This window comes from Lygodium microphyllum, chromosome 7, assembly GCF_053477565.2.
Source record: "Lygodium microphyllum isolate KBCC chromosome 7, Lygodium_microphyllum_v1.1.10, whole genome shotgun sequence".
Lineage (NCBI taxonomy): Eukaryota > Viridiplantae > Streptophyta > Polypodiopsida > Schizaeales > Lygodiaceae > Lygodium > Lygodium microphyllum.
In genome coordinates this window covers 143731893-143747218 of record NC_141141.1, presented here as the reverse complement: position 1 = coordinate 143747218, position 15326 = coordinate 143731893, and the positions used below count along the sequence as shown (strand labels likewise).

General features: G+C 44.0%; 1 protein-coding gene across 6 annotated transcripts in view; it reads left to right on the top strand.

Moving 5' to 3' along the window:
- Nucleotides 1-15326, top strand: part of GCN2 (protein kinase family protein) — a 323601-nt gene that overhangs the window by 68692 nt on the left and 239583 nt on the right. The gene's annotated exons all lie outside the window — the stretch shown is intronic.

Genomic DNA, 15326 nt, shown 5'->3' with positions numbered 1-15326 from the left:
TCAAACCATACAAAGCTTTTTTCAGCTTGCAGACCAAGTGTTCCGAGCCCTCAAGTGCAAAACCCATGGGCTGCTATACACATACTTTCTCATGAAGTTCCCCATGTAAAGATGCATTTTTAATATCCAATGGATGCACAGTCCATCCATAATGAGCAGCCAAAGCAACCATAGACTTGATGGTTGTCGTACGGGAAGGAGCAAATGTCTCCTCATAGTCAATGCCTTTTTTTTGTGCATAGCCTTTAGCTACAAGCCTTGCCTTGTATTTGTCAATGGATCCATCTGCATTCCGTTTCAGCTTGTAGACCCATTCTGTTCCAATGGCTTTCTTCCCAAATGGCAAAGACACTAAATCCCATGCTTTGATTCTCTTAGTGATAGAATCCAATTCAGCTTTCATTGCTACCATCCAATGCACACTCTGTTGTGCATCTTCAAAACATTCAGGCTCCTCATCATGAAGGGTGCTTACTGTTATAACGAATTCCATGGTATGTGCAGTATCATGCATACGAGCTTGCCTTCTAGTATGACCAGCCACCATGGGTGCATCTAGATGACTATCTTTCGTAGTATGTAAATACCATCTAGGCATTTGTCTTGCCTCCTGATTGTGCATAAGCTCTTGTTGAATTTCAGTTTCAGCACTTTGCTGAATATTCAGATCAGCCAATGGCTGATTTTTCTGCATTTTCCAAAGGAGTAGTTGGCTGAACATTGAGTTCACTTGCTGAAATTCCAGCTGAATCACCAAATGTAATGGACAGCAGCCCTTCAAATACATCATGGGCAGCCTGATATGTGTATAAACCAGCCAAGGACAATTCTGATTTTTCCTCAAATAGTACATCCCTACTGACAAATACCTTTTTAGAAATAGGATCATAGAGTCTGTATCCTTTTCTCTCACTGCTATATCCCACAAAACTGCATTTAACAGCCTTGTTATCCAACTTTTTTCTGAATAGCTTTGGAATATATGCATATGCAAGGCACCCAAAGGTATGAAAGTGTCCAACAGAAGGTTTCCGGCTGTTCCAAGCCTCAAAATGTGTAATTTTCTTCAAAGCTTTGGTGGGTCATATGTTCAAAACATGGCAAGTACACATGACGGCTTCCATCCAAAAACTGTGAGGCAAGCTCTTTGCCTTCAGCATACATCTAGCCATCTCCATGAGTGACCAATTCTTTCCCTTTGCAACCCCATTCTACTGTGGAGTATAAGTAGTAGTGTATCGATGGACAATGCCCTTCTGCTTCAAAAAGGAATTCAGCATAGAGGGCATGTATTCCCCCCTCGGTCCGAACGGAGAGTCTTAATTTTACAACCAGACTAGTTTTCAACAAGTGCAATAAATGCCAAGAATGCATCATACACTTTTGACTTTTTGACCAAAGAGTAGACCCAGCAAAATCGAGTAAAGTTATCAATAAAAAGCACAAAATAGTAACATTCTCTCAATGACTTTGTCTGCATAGGTCCACATACATCTGAATGCGCAAATTGCAACCTGGCTGTTGCTCCAAAAGTAACATCATGGGGAAACGAAAAACGATGTAGTTTTCCCAAAATACACCCTTTGCAGAAGTCCTTAGGAGGTCTCTCTAGTAGAGGTAATCCATCTAGCATCTGCGTACATTGTAAGAGCATCAAGCTGCCAAAGTTCACATGCCCCATCCTAGCATGCCATAACTTTGCATGTATCATAGCAGGAGTACGAGTGGATGCGAAGTACGCTGACTGATTAACTGAAAGAGCATCCAAATCGTATAACCCATGACATAGAGTGCTTGTTAAGACTAAAGTCGTGTGTTTTCTGTCTCTCACGATGCATCTGTCATTATCAGATGTGACTTTCAATTCACAACGTGCTAAAGAAGAAATAGAGAGCATATTCTTCTTTATGCGTGGCACAAACAAAGCATCCTTTAGGCGGAGAATAGAGCCATCAGTGGGTGTGAATACAATCTCCCCAATTCCTGTAACAAGGTATGATGCATTGTTGGCACATTGTATAGACTTGCGAACTGGAGCTACACCAACAAAAGCAAATCTCTGCGAGATGTAATATGCCTAGAAGCACCATTGTCAAAAAACCAAGTGCCTGCATACTCAGTAGAGCTAAATGCTCGATCTGCCCAAGAAGTGTCATAACTGCATGTGTAAAAGTAATAGTTCCTGTCTGCAACAAAGTATGCAGACTCAATAGTAGTGGAAAGAGCATCAGAAATAGACATTCCTGACTGCTCCTTTTCCTTGGCGATGCGCTTTCTACACTTAGGGATGTAGTAGTCTGGCTTCTTGTAATAATGGCATTTGGCTTTTTTGGCTTTCGTGCCCCTTTGTTTTTTACTTGCCTGTGATGTTCCAGAAGTCCCAAAACTCTACGGAGCATTGTTTACTTGGCTGCCTTTTCCCTTCTGTCTAGCCATAATAGCCTGCTCAAAGTATATAGCATCGACACCACTATTTCTTCGTGTTTGCTTCTCTTCTAGAAGCAAACTCACTAATTGAAGAAAAGTGATTGGTTGTGCGGCAATCCTCATGGTGAGGTTTAAGGCTGTATGAAAAACCAGGTACGAAGGAGGTAATGAGTTCAAAGTGGTAGATATCATCTGTGCATCTGAATAGTACTCATCAACATTCATGAGTTGCTCATGCAGGTCGTGAATTTTGTTCAAGTGATCTTGAATAGAATCACCCTCATCCATTTTAAATGTCTCTAGCTCTTTCTTTAAGAAAGAGATGCGAGTCTCATTTTTTCCTGCAAACATCTGCTCCAAAGTTAGCTAAGCTTCTCGTGAAGAAGCTACTGAACGAATATGGAGGACAATAGATGTAACCGGCCTGTCCACTGGGAAGGGCGGTAATGTACAACCAAAATATATAAATGCTTTCACCCAATTTACAGTCGTCCATTTTACCTGAACTTAAAGATACAGAATCAAGAAGAAATACAGGAAGCTAGAATGCTCCTGTTGCCACACAGACACCCTGTTGGCCCCTAAGTTAGGCGCCCCTTGCGGTATTTCTTTATTCATTAACAAAGGGATAATCCCACAATAACCTGCCTACAAGCTGTCCCTGTACAAAGTGGAGAAGGAAACACAGTTCCAACCCGATTTCGACACCATAACGGCAGTACAACTTGACCTGGTCATTATCCCTACTCAATTGGTGCCTCCATACACCTAAACACACTCAATGAAGTGCCTAGTAAGAAATTCAGCATGCTGCAATTTCTGGTTTTTGTCTTCAAACTGCTCCAAAATACATGTACAGTGTCCCTGGAGCTTCCTTGAAGCTTCTGGAGCAAATAGACACAAAAAATGTCAGAAAACCCAAACCTGCAAAAATATACAGCAGGCTGTAATTTCCTGTTTTGGGCCCTGTTTTACCTGCCAATCACTTGTGTGCGTAGCTAGCGGGCTCCCGCACCTTATGAGCCACTTGCCCTTTGAATTCTGTGAGAATTTCACGCGAAAAATCTCAGGAAAACAGCGTTTTCCACACAAGTATCTGCTTGGGAATGCAGTTAGCAAACCCTGTACCTGTTCAAGAGGCTCTTGCCTCGGCGATTATGTGAGAGTAGAGGATCAAGGTACAGCTGGGATTCAGTAGATAGTGTGAGAGTGAGAGACAGAGTTGAAGCATGACACCCGAGAGAATCGTCTGAATGAGTGTAACCTGAAAGTACAAAGTACAACCCTTAAACCTTAGGGTTGTAGGGGGTGTTCACACCCGACACACACTAAGTGGCCAAATGTGTGTAACATAAGCACATAAGTACATACGACAATAAGACTATAAGTCTGGGGGAAAAAACCTCTCCTACCGAGAGTAAAAAGTGCCCCAATGTCCTACTGATCACCGACACTCCCATATGAGCATAGGCGTAAGTAAGGCGTGAGTCAAATACCCAAGAAACCACCCTGGAGTGAAGAGTGATCAAGAGTACAAGGATCATCCGCCACCAAAGGATATCAAATTTAAAGCATCTCGAAATGCTTCAAATTTGTCATGAGGAAGAGCTTTGGTGAAGATGTCTGCCACATTACTGGTGGTAGGACAATAGACAAGGCTGATATCACTTGCATGTAGCCTCTCTCTGACAAAGTGATAGTGAATCTCAATGTGTATCGTGTGAGCATGAAACAATGGGTTCCGTGCCACTGCAATGGCACTCTGACTGTCAGTGAACAATGGAGTAGGCTCAGTAACAGATACATCCAAATCAGCTAGCAAGCGTCTAAGCCATACGCATTCAACTGTGGTAGTGAAAGCTGCCTTGTATTCAGCTTCACATGACGATGTGGCAACAGTGGATTGTTTCTTGCTAAGCCAAGAAATGCAAGAAGAGCCAAGAAAGAAACAATTGCCACTAGTGGAGTGACGTGTATCATAATCACCAGTCGAATCAGAATCATTGTAAGCATGTAACTGCAGTGGTCCCCCCTTGGCATAAAGCAACCCAATAGTATGAGTACCCTGCAAGTAGCGGAAAACACGCTTGACAGCTTGCCAATGTGACATACGTGGCTGATGCATATACCTGCTCAACGCTGAAACTGCAAACTGTATGTCCGGCCTAGTATTGCATAGATAGATAAGACATCCAACTGCAGGAGCATATGTATGTATATCAAACAAATCACCGTCATCATGTAATGACAGTTTCAGTCCACGTTCCATGGGAGTACAAACTGGCTTGCAATCCTGTAAGCCAAACTTCTCAAGAAGCTGCCCAATATACCTTGACTGTGATAACCCAATACCTCGAGCATTATGTATGAATTGGATGCCCAAGTAGTAATGCAAAACTCCCAAGTCAGACATGTCAAAAGTTTGCTGCAAATTTTGTTTGAATGCTGAAATCTGATCAGCATGTGTTCCAGTGAGCAAAAGGTCATCAACATAAAGACATAAAATCAGCATAGATCCCCCTTCTTTACATACGTAAAGGGTAGACTCAGATGAGCTGTTTAGAAACCCCTGACCAAGCAAGAAAGCATCTATCTTTTCATACCAAGCTCTAGGAGCTTGTTTCAAACCATATAGTGCCTTTTTGAGCTTGCATACCAAATGTTCTGAGCCTTCAACTGCAAAACTAATGGGCTGCTGTACATAAACTTCCTCCTGAAGTTTCCCATGTAAAAATGCAGTCTTGATATCTAGTTGATGTACTGTCCAACCATAATGTGCAGCCAAAGCAATCATAGACCTGATGGTCGTCATACGGGAAGTAGGAGCAAATGTCTCCTCATAATCAATGCCCTTTTTTTGTGCGTAGCCTTTAGCTACCAGCCGTGCCTTGTATTTATCAATGGATCCATCTGCTTTTCTTTTCAATTTGTAGACCCATTTCGTTCCAATGGCTTTCTTTCCAAATGGCAAGGACACCAAATCCCAAGTTTGATTCTTAGTAATAGAATCTAATTCAACTTGCATTGCTGCCATCCAATGCACACTGTGTTGTGCATCCTCATAAATTCAGGGTCTTCATTATCAAAAGTACTTGCTGCCATAATAAACTCCATGGTATGTGTTGAATCATGCAAACGAGTTTGCCTTCTAGTACGACCAACCATGGGTGCATCCAAAGGACTATCTTGCATAGTCCGCAAATACCATCTAGGTAGCTGTCTAGCATCGTGGCTGTGTGCAAGCTCTTGCTGAATTTCAGCAGCCAATGGCTGAATTTCTATACTTTCCATAGGAGCAGCTGGCTGAACATTAGGTTCATTTTCTGAACCTCTAGCTGAATCACCAAAAGTAATGGGCAGCAGCCCTTCAAAAACATCACGGGCAGCCTGATATGTGTCCAAACCAGCCAAGGATAATTCTGATTTTTCATAAAAAACATCCCTGCTGACAAAAACCTTCTTTGTAATGGGATCATAGAGTCTGTAGCCTTTGCTCTCATTGCTATATCCCATAAAAATGCACTTAATAGCCTTGTTGTCCAATTTTCTTCTAAGTACCTGTGGAATATGGGCATAGGCTAGACACCCAAAGGTACGAAAGTGACCAATAGAAGGTTTACGGCTGTTCCAAGCCTCAAATGGTGTGATGGTCTTCAAGGCTTTGGTAGGGCATCTGTTCAAAATATGGCAAGCACACATGACTGCTTCCATCCAAAAACTATGAGGCAAGCTCTTTGCCTTCAGCATACATCTGGCCATCTCCATGAGTGACCGATTTTTCCTCTCTGCTACCCCATTCTGCTGTGGAGTATAAGCTGTAGTATACTGATGGACTATGCCCTTCTGCTGTAAAAAAGAATTCAGCATAGAGGACATGTATTCCCCCCCTTGGTCCGAACGGAGAGTCTTAATTTTGCATCCAGATTGATTTTCAACAAGTGCACTGAAAGCCAAAAATGCATCATACACTTCTGACTTCTTTTTCAAACAGTAGACCCAACAAAAACGTGTGAAGTCATCAATGAATGTCACAAAATAATAACAACCACCCAATGACATGGTCTGCATAGGCCCAGAAACATCTGAATGCACCAACTGCAATCTGGTTGTTGCTCTGAAAGCAACATTACGAGGAAATGAGAACCGATGCATTTTCCCCAAAATGCGTCCCTCGCATAAGTGATCAGGAGGTCTCTCCAAGAGAGGTAAGCCATCTAGCATCTGAGTACGCTGCAAAAGCATCAAGCTGCCAAAGTTTACATGCCCCAAAGGGGCATGTCATAACTCCGCCTATATCATAGCAAGAGTAAGAGTGGATGTCAAGTATGCTGATTGATCTACTGAAGGAGCATCCAACTCATATAAACCATGACACAAGGATCCTGTCAAGACCAAAGTCATGCATTCTTTTTCTCTAACCATGCAATGGTCATCATCAAAGGTGACCTGCATACCACAACGTGCCAAAGAAGAAATAGAAAGCAAATTCTTCTTGATTCCAGGCACAAACAAAGCATCCTGCAGGCGGAGAATAGAGCCATCAATGGCTGTGAGCTAAATATCCCCAATACCACGAACAGGGTAGGATGCATTATTGGCACACTGTACCGATTTCCCAACGGGAGGTGCACTTACTGAAGCAAACAAATCTCTGCGAGATGTAATATGTTTAGAAGCACCACTGTCAAAGAACCAAGTGTCAGCATCCTCTGTAGAGCTAAGTGCTCTATCGGCCCAAGAGATGTCATAACTGCAAGTGTAAAAACAATAGTCCCTGTCCACAACAAAGGACGCGGACTCACTAGCAGTGAAAGGAGTAGTAGAAACAGACATTCCTGACTCCTTCTTCTTCTCTTTGGCAATGCGCTTTGTGCACTCAGTGATATAGTGGCCGAGCTTCTTACAATAATGATATTTTCCTTTCTTTGCTTGCGTCCCCCCTTGTGACTGATTCTGCGATGTGCCCGAAGTGCTAGAACTCTGTGGAGCATTTTTGACCTTGCTGTTCTTGCCTTTCTGTCTTTCCACAAAAGCCTGCTCAGAGACTTAGCATCCACACCACTATTTTTCCGTGTTTGCTCCTCCTCTAGAAGCAAACTAACCAGCTGAATGAAAGTGAGTGGGTGCTCAGCAATCCTCATGGTGAGGTTTAATGCAGTATGAAAAGACAAGTACGAAGGAGGTAAGGAATTCAAGGTGGTGGATATCAACTGTGCATCCGAAAAATACTCATCTACATTCATGAGCTGCTCCCTCAAGTCCTGAATCTTATTTAAGTGATCCTGCATAGAATCACCTTCATGCATCTTTAGAGTTTCCAACTCTTTCTTCAAGAAAGAGATCCGAGTCTCATTCTTTCCTGCAAGCATATTCTCCAAAGCCAACCATGCATCTCGTGAAGAAGATGCCGAACGGATATGAGGTATGATGGACCGCTGAACTGCCAGAGCAATCAGAGACAAGGCCTGTGCATCACGGGTATCCCAAGCTTTTTGAGCTGCAATTCTTGGAGGAAGTGGCTGAGGTGGAGCGGGCTGAGGTCCCCGCTGTCCACGTGCGCCATGGGGAGGAGTAACGGGAGCTACAACTCCCGGTCGAGTTTCCTCTCCACTGACATAATCCCATAAATTCTTGGCCACTAATACATTCTTCATCATGAATGACCAAAGGGAATAGTTGTTTCCGTCCAGTCTGTCTTCCTTGGATACATACATAAAGACATCACCTCCCTAATTTGCCATGATGACAAATTTCCAAAGACAAAATGAGCAATGTCAAAGCAGTAAGGACTGGAAACCTGCAAATTTCCAGAAATTGCAGCAAACATGTTTCTGCAATTAATGTGCAAGGGCGTACTCTGTCAGAAAACTGTCTTTTAATGCATGCTTTCCAAGGTGCAAACAGTGCATTGCAACACTGTTATCTCAAAATCCCCAAAAATTTTTGCCAAAATTTCTGTGAAAACAGTCTTTCTGTGATGTAGCAGCAGTTCAAATGGAACTGCCCACAAAATAAACAAAAGCCTGAAAATTTTTGATAATCGAATCCAGAAATTTGCATGAAATTTATCCCCCACTTGTTCTGTGCTTGCCGCATACGAACCTCCTCTTCCAGAACTGTGTTCTGGGCTGAAATTAAATTTTTTTTTGTTTAAAATTGTACTTGATGCAGAGCAGGCTGGCGAGCAGACGCACGTTGCTGACGTGGACACGTCAGACTGCGGGAGATCAGTCGCGAGCTGCTGACGTGGAGGTTTCAAAACGGCGGGTAGGACGGGCTGACGTCTGACTTGCGGGCTGCACGTGGTAGGTCGTTTGGCGGGCGTCGTCTGACGTAGTGCTGCTGACGTGGACGACAGGCGACGCAGGACAGTCGAGTCGTCTGGCGGGCGGACTGTAGGCGGACAGTCGAACGAAGGCTGCGCATAGAGGAACAACGCGCCTCAGTGCTGACGAAACTGACTGCTGGCGAGACTGACGACAGGCAGATTGACTGCTGACGTGGGCTGGAGCTGGCGTCACCCTTCAGACTGGTGGCGACTGGCGAACGTGCTTGAGGCAGACGTGTTGGAGCGGAACTGGTGTGGACTGCAGACAGCAGATTGCAGGCTGAAGCTGAGTTCAGAGCTGAGCTTTGATACCAAATGTGAGAGCAGAGGATTGAGGTACAGTTGGGATTTTGTAGACAGTGTGAGAGTGAGAGATAGAGTTGAAGCACGACACCCAAGAGAATCGTCTGAATGAGTGTAACCTGAAAGTACAAAGTACAACCCTTAAACCTTAGGGTTGTGGGGGATGTTCACACCCGACACACGCTAAGTGCCCAAATGTGTGTAACATAAGCACATAAGTACATACGACAATAAGACCATAAGTCTGGGGGAAAAAACCTCTCCTACCAAGAGTAAAAAGTGCCCCAGTGTCCTACTGATCACCGACACTCCCATATGAGCGTAGGTGTAAGTAAGGCGTGAGTCAAATACCCAACAAATTATGCATAACAGTACAATTATTGACCCAAAACAAGTTGACCAAGAGGGGAAACTCTACTCAAGTCTGAAACTTCTGATTGGAGTGTGGAATTGACCATTTCAGCCTGCTGAAATTACTGGTTCAGACCTGCAACTCTGCTGTAATCACTGGTTCAGACCTGCAATTCTGCTGTAATTATTGGTTCAGTTTTCCACACAAGTATCTGCTTGGGAATGCAGTTAGCAAACCCTGTACCTGTTCAAGAGGCTCTTGCCTCGGCAATTATGCATAACAATACAATTATTGACCCAAAACAAGTTGACCAAGAGGGGAAACTCTGCCCAAGTCTGAAACTTCTGATTGGAGTTCAGAATTGACCATTTCAGCCTGCTGAAATTACTGGTTCAGACCTTCAACTCTGCTGTAATCACTGGTTCAGACCTGCAATTCTGCTGTAATTACTGGTTCAGACCTGCAATTCTTCTGTAATTACTCGTTCAGACCTGTTCTGAAACCTGATTAGAACTCTTACTGTTCGTTGTACTATTCAGCCCTCTGTAATTACTGGTTCAGACCTGTTCTGAAACCTGTTTTTAGTTCATACTGCTCCCTGCACTGTCCTGCATCATCTGGGCCAAATGCCCCTTGATTTTGGCATCAATTGGGCTCTGAAATAGCCTCTGAACAGTCCAAAAACAGTACTGATTTAGTGCTGTTTCAGACACTTACTTGGTGAGATTACCACCCTCACTTGTCCCTGCTGGGACATCATACAACTGCTCCTGTTCTTGGAGAAAGGAGGCTCTTGCCTCATGCAAAAACAGCATATTCCACACAGCTATACCTGAATCAGAAGAAAGGCCCTTGATTCTGCAGCATAACCATACTGTTAGAGAGAGAGAGAGAGAGAGAGAGAGAGAGAGAGAGAGTAGAGAGTAGGCTCAAGCCTCTGTGCATCATTGACAAGGAAGACCAGCTCTCAAGAGCTCTCCATCTGTAGCAATCCATCTCCCTTCAACAAAAATGAGCCCCCCATGCATTGAAACTCGTTTTTGTGCTGCCCTCTCTCTCTCTTTTGGGAATTTATGCCCAAATTGTGACACATGGCATACATGTAACAATTTTCCTGTTTAAACCTTTCGGTCTAAAATTCTCCATCCTCGGTTCAAAATTTGACCTCGGCATAGACCAGAGGATTAATCCTTGTACAAAAATGAAGATAATGACGCGAACAGATTCTGGGGTCCAAAAATAGTAACTCCCTAAATTTTAGGAGTTGCTTCCATTGCATCCCCACTAGTCTTCTGACCATCTTTGCTGACTATGGCTACATCCAAATTTACAATGTAGCTCAACTGAAAGTGAATTTCCACTGATGACCCCACATAGACTAATCTCTTGAAGATTTGTCCATCTTCACTTTGAACTAGTCTCTTCCAGGCTAGTTCTTCAACATACTTGTCCATATACACTTTCACAAGTCTCTTCCAAACTCGTCAATCTACAGTGCTATCGGTCTTTTCCAGACTTATACTGGACCTTAACTGTCCAGTCTTGACTCACTAGACATTCTTGTCCGTTTCACAAACTGGCCATGCAACTCAGGCGTTTAGATTTCAAGAGGGATCCTTCCAAAAAGAAAAACCAAATAAAATATGTAATAAAGAAATCAACAAAAAGGTAATAGTTGTCACAGTCTTGTGACAATAGACCGTTGAACTGCCAATGCATTCAACGACAAAGCTTATGCATCTCATGTATCCCATGCTTTTTGAGCTGCTGATCTGTGGGGCAGTGGCTGAAGTGGAGCAGGCTGAGGTGCCCGTTGTGCACGTCCTCCTTGAGGAGTAGCAGCTGGAGCCACAACTCCAGGTTCTAGCTTCTTCTCCACGAACATAATCCCAAAGATTTTTTGCCATAAGCACATTCTTCATCATGAACGACCAAAGTGAATAGTTGTTTCCATCCAATCTGTCCTCCTTGGATACATAGGCGAAGACATCTCCTCCCTAATTTTCAATGATAATCAATTACCAAAAGAAGCAAAAGAGCAATGTCCAAGGTGGACCAAACTAGAAATCTGAAAATTTTCAGAAATTGTAGGAAATAACTTTCTGCAATTAGTACACTGGGATGCACTTTGTCAAAACTATCTTTAATGCACGCAGTCCAAGGTTCATTCAGTGTTCAGCAACTCTGTATCAGCAAAATCCCCAAAATTTCTTGCCCTAGATTTGTTCAAAACAGTCTATCAGTAATTGAAAATGCAATACATGTGCCACTGTCCTAAAAAAACACACAAGTCCCAAAATGTTTGATAAATTTGGCCAGAAATTTTGATCCATTGTACGTATCCAGAGTTCTGTGCTTGCTTGGATAGAAATCCCCTCTTCCAGAAATTGATTATGGAATTTGAAAAAAAGGTAAAAAATTAAAAAAATAGCTCAGAAATGACGAGTTGACATGGGCACAGGTGTAGGTGAGTTGGCAGGTGTCAGAGTTCTTGCGGGAAGACACTGAGCAGGGGTTCCAGACGACGGGCGGGGGACAGGTGGATTTGGGTGCCTCCACCAGACTTGTGGTGGGCGTTAGAACTATGGCGGGCGTCGTAGATTCGCTAGTCACAGTTGTGTGGTGTTGGAGATAGACCGGGCGGGCAGCGCTTAGTAGGCAGGGCTTTAGACAGCAGAAGGCGGCGCTTCAAACGGCAGTAGGCGGTGCTACAGAGGCGGACGGGACGAGCAATGCTCAGCTGGCGACGTTCCCTCATGCAAGCGACTGAAGACTGGCAAGGCAATGTCGCGCTAGGGGGCAAGCGTGGGTGAGGCAGCGTGACTAACGGGAGCTGGCAGAACTTTCTGTAGTCTGGCGGGGCATTTGGAGTTGCGTGGCGTGTTGCTGATGTGGGGAGAAGCAGGGCGAGCTGTTGCAGGACAAGGCACTGCTGTGCAAAGAAGAGGAGTAGGACGTCTCTTTCTGACGGTTGAGGCTGGACTTGAGGAGAGACTCCCGAATGCTGAGCGGAGCTGAGCTGAACTGGGCTTCAGCTAAACAGAGCCAATGCTCTGATACCAAATGTGAGATGAAGTCAGGATTGAAGCTCAGCACATAAATCAGTAGACAGTGTGAGAGTGAAGTACGACACCCAATGCAATTGACTAAAAGAGTGTAGACTGAAAGTACAAGGTACAACCCTTAAACCTTAGGGTTGTAGGTGGTGTTCACACCCGAACACAATAAGTGCCTGTAAGTGTGTGACATAAGCACATACGAAATAATACCAAAAGTCTGGGGGAAAAATTCTCTCCTACTGAGAGTAAGCGTTTGGGAGTGTTTGAACCATTGTGAGTTGGTATAGGACATATAATGTTGTTGAAAAAAAACCAAGGTGTACATGATAGCCTCATGATACTCTTTAGAAGATTGCGACTTTGATAACCATGTGGAGATATGCTAGGATTTGCCAAAGAGAACACGAAATGTAAAACCATGACATAGAGAACTCAACCACTAATGCAAAAACACAACACACAAGAAAGAAGATAATTGAACAAATGAAAATAAATGAATAATTAATGAAAATATTCACAATTCTCAACGGCAAAGTTGTCCAATGGGTAGAGCTGTTGAGCTAAAAAATGCATTACATGCTAATGAGCCTCTTTATTAGCATCAAAACATGCTTAATAAATGAAAAACCTAAAACTTGGAGCAGTTTAGGAGATTTTTTGTGTAAACCCTAATTTGGGAGGGTCCATCCACATCTTTAAATAGATAGGCTGCCCACCATTCAGCCTTATCCTTTTGTGCAGGTTTCTCACCTTGCGTGCAGATTTTGGCCATTAGTCTCCCACTACGTGGTGGTTCAGCCTTCACAACTACTGCCATCACTCAATTTGCTCCTTGGCTGGCTGGTGACAGCTTTCTTGCTGCCGCTTGCTTCCTGGTGTTCCTCCACTAACTGCGTTTTGACCTCCACTATCATGGCCAACTTCAGTCTACTCTTCATCAATTGTGTTTGAACCCAGTTTGCCATCCCCAGCCCTTAGACACCCTATGTCAGCTTGCATTTGTCCTTGAACTGCCTAGGCAACAAGTATTCTGATGACTCATCCAGGCTTGCATTTTGCGCAGTCCATGTTGCCATCTACCTTCTCCACTGCTCTCTCTACTTGCGTTTGGTTCATTTGCTCCCTTTGGGACCAACGTTTTGCAATTTTCTCTCCTCTAATTACTCCGACTGGTGGTTACAGTACTTGGGATCCATCTCCGGTGGATGTCACATGCCATTACTCTAGTGCTCCGTCTTTGAGCATATTGTACACTCTTACATTTATTTACTGCATTGATTCATTGACTTTAGAGAAGGTCTGACGGGCGAGCATCTGACGGGTGAGTGTCCCACGGGCGAATGACGGGCGGGCTGACGGGCGTGCTGACGGGCGTGGACGGGCGTCTGACGGGCGGGACTGTCGTGAGTGCCGCCACCAGGGAGCTGCTCTGCAAGGTCACGTCTCTGCACAGGGAGACAGCCACTGTCCTGCAGGACACGAATGTACTTACAATGACATGAATGCTGGCTTGTCTGCTGTGTCCTGGGTGAATGTTCTGTGGCAGCAGTGACGAATGCAGACACTCTCAGATTGCACTTACTCTCTCAGACTGACACAAATGCAGGCACTGTGAATGTACTGTGGCAGCAGTGACGAATGCAGACACTCTCTCAGATTGCAGACACTCTCTCAGACTGACATGGATGCAAACTGACATGAATGCAGACACTGTGAATGTATCGTGGCAGCAGTGACGTATGCATACACTCTCCCAGATTGCAGACACTCTCTTAGACTGATATGAATGCAGACGCTGTGAATACACTGAGATTGCAGATATACTCAGACTGATGTGAACCTTGCATGCTGTGTGGACTGGAAACCTACGGGATCTCAAACTGACGCACATTAACATTTCATGTTACAGTCATACCTTATGATGCAGTCACATTGACAGTCTATGATATACTGTCTCTAGTTCATGCTAGAGTGATAGTTTATGTCACTGGCTTACTACTCTACCCAGACTGTAAACAGTTTATGCTATAGCGCATACTATAATTACGATGGAAGAAACTGACAATGAAGGAATCACAAAACCAGCCATGGAGACAATGTTTCATACACCGCCAAAGAACACGAGATACAAAACCTATGGGCGTAAAACCCGAGATTGGAATGTCTCTCCAGGGTCGAGTAGATATGGGAAGACATCCCGCAAAATTAATGAAACACTATATGAGGAGATGTTGACCATACTTCGTGCTGAAATACGTACCATGAGGAAGGAAATGGAAAAGGACATACAAGAGCAGGTTCGAGCTGAAATGATGGAAGAACTAAAAAAGGAGATGCAAACTTTGGATGCACGCATGGCAGAGAAAGACTCATTGATCTCTAATCTACAAGAAGAACTAGACGAATGCAAAAAGAAACTGGACACACAAAAGGAACCACAAACCACACCGGAACTACAAAAAGAAATGGATGTTTTAAAAAAGGACATGCACACCTATGCAAGTGTGGTGGAAGGCACCCAAAAGAAAATGGAGAATGTTGAGAATACCGTCAAAGAAAATGCAGAATGGATAGATGTGGCAAAAAAGAACAAAGGAATGCATGGCAACAAAGTGGAAGTCATGAATGCCACCTTGGAAGAAGAGGCAAAAAGGCGGGTACGCGCACTCCACGTAAGAGTGGTTGGACTAGACGAGAAAAGCTCCCCAATTGAAGATGCTACAGCTCTTGCCACCAAAATTGGAGCTACAAATGTACCCATCGTTGGGGCTTGGCGAGTCGGGAAGGCTGACACAAAAACAAAAGTCCTCATCTTGAAGTTTGGAGACCTGGAAAAGAAGAGAGCCTTCCTCTCTAA